A 3,524-nucleotide genomic window follows, 5' to 3' on the forward strand; every position below is an offset into this window, starting at 1 on the left:
AACTATTTGACTGAAAATAAAATTTAAAAGAAAAATCAAATTTTGTTATCCAAGCAAATCACTTACATTTGTGTAGCTATATATTATTTTTTTAAGAATCAAATATTAAATATAAATGTAAGTTATTTATATGCATTGAAAGAAATGGTATGATGCGTTTGGGAGTTGCGGTAGTTTTATTGCCACCGTGTTGTCTTGGGTTCAAATTTTTTTTTTGACTTATAAAGTTAATTTTTTCCTGAATTTTGAATATCCATACACGTTGCAGTCGCAGATCACGCGTCACATGTGACAACTACCCCCCGTTAGTCACACCAAATGTAAAGTCAATATATTCACATTACAGTCACGCTTTTAAAACCCTCTCGATTTTTCCAAAATTTTGCAGAAGCATCTATCTGCTCCACGTGTCATCATCCTATTCGTTAGTTTCAGCTATAAATATCATCTTTCTCCCTACTCTGCATATACACAGTTCTCTCTAGTCTCGTATTTCCATTTATTGCGGCTGTCTCTAATTCGCTTGGTGCAGGTCGGGACTAATTCGCCGGTGGCGGCGGCGGCAATCACAACGGCGGTGATTGTTATTAAATGGAGATTAGATGTACGAAGTTATCAACATTTTTTGTTTTGCGGCGAAATTTGTCCCGCCTTGCATCAACTGAATTGGAGACTGCTGTGAATTGCATATATTTTGGATTGATTTAAGCTAAGTCAGCTTTGTTCAGGATCGATCTAATATTTCGGCAGTTGTTTCACCTCAGGTTTAATTAAACTGTTCAGTTTGATTCCAATTGTTACTTTTTTTTTTTTGTGTGTGTGTGTGTTTTCTTCTTCTTAGTACTTCAGATTTGATTTGCCTGGATCTGACTTTGTAGATTGGTGACTGTGTAATTCGACCGCTAGATCTTGCTTTTATGTATATTTTATCGATTTAAGTTATATACACGAGTATAAAAATTTATTTAGACTGAGGACAAGATAGTTACTACTTTTATTAGATTATCTATTAATGCTTATTGATTGATTAACATGTAATTACCTAATAAGTGATCTGATTGTAAAAATAAGTTTTACTCTGTCACTATACAGAACTTGAATATTTTATATAGTTCTCTAGGATGTAGGAGGTAGTGGTACACTGGTACTTGAGTAGTGATTGCTGAAAGTGAGATTTGACAATTTTGATGCCATTGATGAACAACAGATTTCCGATTTTGGAATGCACTTAAAGATATAGTTTATCCAATCTGTTTCATTTTATTTGAGTGGTTCTGATAAAGATTGACATTTTTAATAGATTTGAGAACACTTTAGTCGTAAAATGTTTGAAAAGTCATAACATGTTTGCAAAGTCTTTTCTTTATTAGTATTCCTGGTTGATCACAGTTATATGAAAGGAAACCAGGGAGAATAATATTTGGTGATTTGAGATAAAGTGTGATGGTTCTTTCTCATTGGATTATCAATGGCAACCTTCCAAGTATTTACCATGTTTTCTGTGATTTAATGATGCCGCGCATATCAGATAGATGAAGTGTAAAAACTATAAAGATTTAATTATGATTTCTGGTGATATTGTTTCATTTTGTATGATTCCTTCAAAAAGATTGACACTTACATTTATTTGGAACTCTTTAGTCGTAACATGTTCTAAACGTCTAATCTTTATTAAAATTCCTGTTCGGTCATGGTTACATGAAATGAAACAGGGGAGAATGATATTTGGTGATTTGAGATGAAGGAGCGTGTGAGGTAATTCTTTCTAATTGGATTATGATACAATCCCACCTTTGAAGACTTATTTTGGAAGAAAACATGAAAGAGGAAATAAGATTTGTGCAGCTTCGGCCAAGTCCAACTTCTCTCCAGCATGAAGAAACTGCATTAGGAGGAAAGTGCCTCATTAATTCTCTCCAGCAGTTACCAAATATTCCAACTTACTATCCGATTAGGCTTTACAGTTTTCTAGTTATTTTAAACAATATGTATTCTATAAATATCTAGTCAGGATTAGCTTTAAGGGCATTGAATGTTTGTCTAAATATTAGTATCCGGGAGTTTTGTCCACTCCATACGGACAGATTTGTCGGTTGTAAATTGTGTTTAAAGATTCTTGCACAATCTATTGCCAATAGTAATTTCCTTCTCTTCTCAGTTTCTTTCATAAATTTTCAGCATCTAACAGATTATCAGGGGCCACCTTCCAAGTTTTTACCATTTTTTCTGTGATTTAATGATGCGTCCTTACTTATTCAAATGGATGGAGTGTAAAAACTATAAAGATTTTCTTTGATTTCTGGTGATACTGTTTCATTTTGTAGGACGCCTTTCTAAAAGATTGCCACTTTTATAAAGTTGGAAACTCTTTAATAGTAACGTGCTCCAAAATCTTTCTTTCTTAAACTCCTGGTAAATCAAATTTTTATTCAGTGAACAGGGAAGAATCATGTTTGGTGATTTGAGATGAAGCGTGTGAGATGATTCTTTCTTATTGAATTGTCAATTTCCACCCTCCAAGTTTTTATGGAGCTTTTGTGATTTAATGAACCGCTGTTATATAAATCTGATGGGTTGAGTGGCAAAATTATAAAGATTTGATGTTTGATTTCTGATGGTATATTGTATCTCTCATGGAATGTGAATTAAGAGAAAATTGGTTAAAGAGGTCCTGCTTTCCTAGCACTCTCTTTTCTTGGGATTGCAGCAATTTTATATATTTGGGCAACTGTTACACTTGAGTCATATGACTCATATCTGAGGATGTATAGACATTTCAAAATTTTATCTGAAATTGGTCATACAGGTTGTGGAGTGGAAAAAAAATGGAAAAACTTAAAACATTTAATGTTGTCATTCTGCAGATTTAACTGCAAAATCATCATCAAAATAAAACGGGAGTTCTTGTATGGCTGCTCTGTCCTGGGATTTGAGCTACACTAGGCCTTATCCTAGGGACATTCACTAGTTTTATTTTCTACAGTTGTTTGAAAGTATGAATGAACATGGTCTCCTGATTCCTAGCTTTGCTCTTGCCGAAGGAGTTTGGTTGTTTGGTTATCTCATGTAAATTGCTTGAAAACAAAGAATTGCATGTGGGAGTAACATTAGAGCATGAATTCAGATAGCTATTCAAAAATGAATAGGTATGCTGCTTGACAGTTTATGTCCGTCCTCATTCCTCACGTATTTTCCATTACATTCTTCAGGATACCAATTAACTGTGGTATAAAGCAGAAACATGCACATTATGTAGAAGTGCTTCCACACAAAAAAAAAGTATATTTTTTTGTACACAGTATCCTATGGTTTATAAATTATTTTTCTCATTCACAAAGGCCTGCATATACAGTTTTTTCCTTTCAGTTTTCCTTTTTGCCCTAACTATTAAAATGTTACTCATTTTAGTCTCTAAGATATTTATGTTGTCTGTTGTTTTTGTAGAATGTGAAGCTAGGAATCTTGTATTGGTGTTGTATTTGCTCTGTAAACATAGGTACAACTGTCTTCTTGGACTGATGTAG

The 3,524-nt window shown here is 33.5% G+C and overlaps 1 long non-coding RNA gene across 1 annotated transcript; it reads left to right on the top strand.

Annotated features, from left to right (window-relative positions):
* The first annotated feature begins 442 nt into the window (after window positions 1-442).
* On the top strand, window positions 443-2,157 carry LOC104221114 (uncharacterized). Its single transcript, XR_709647.2, has 2 exons — window positions 443-764; window positions 1,713-2,157. It is a non-coding gene; the product is annotated as an uncharacterized lncRNA (long non-coding RNA).
* The last annotated feature ends 1,367 nt before the right edge of the window (window positions 2,158-3,524 follow it).

This window comes from Nicotiana sylvestris, chromosome 12 (assembly GCF_000393655.2).
Source record: "Nicotiana sylvestris chromosome 12, ASM39365v2, whole genome shotgun sequence".
Lineage (NCBI taxonomy): Eukaryota > Viridiplantae > Streptophyta > Magnoliopsida > Solanales > Solanaceae > Nicotiana > Nicotiana sylvestris.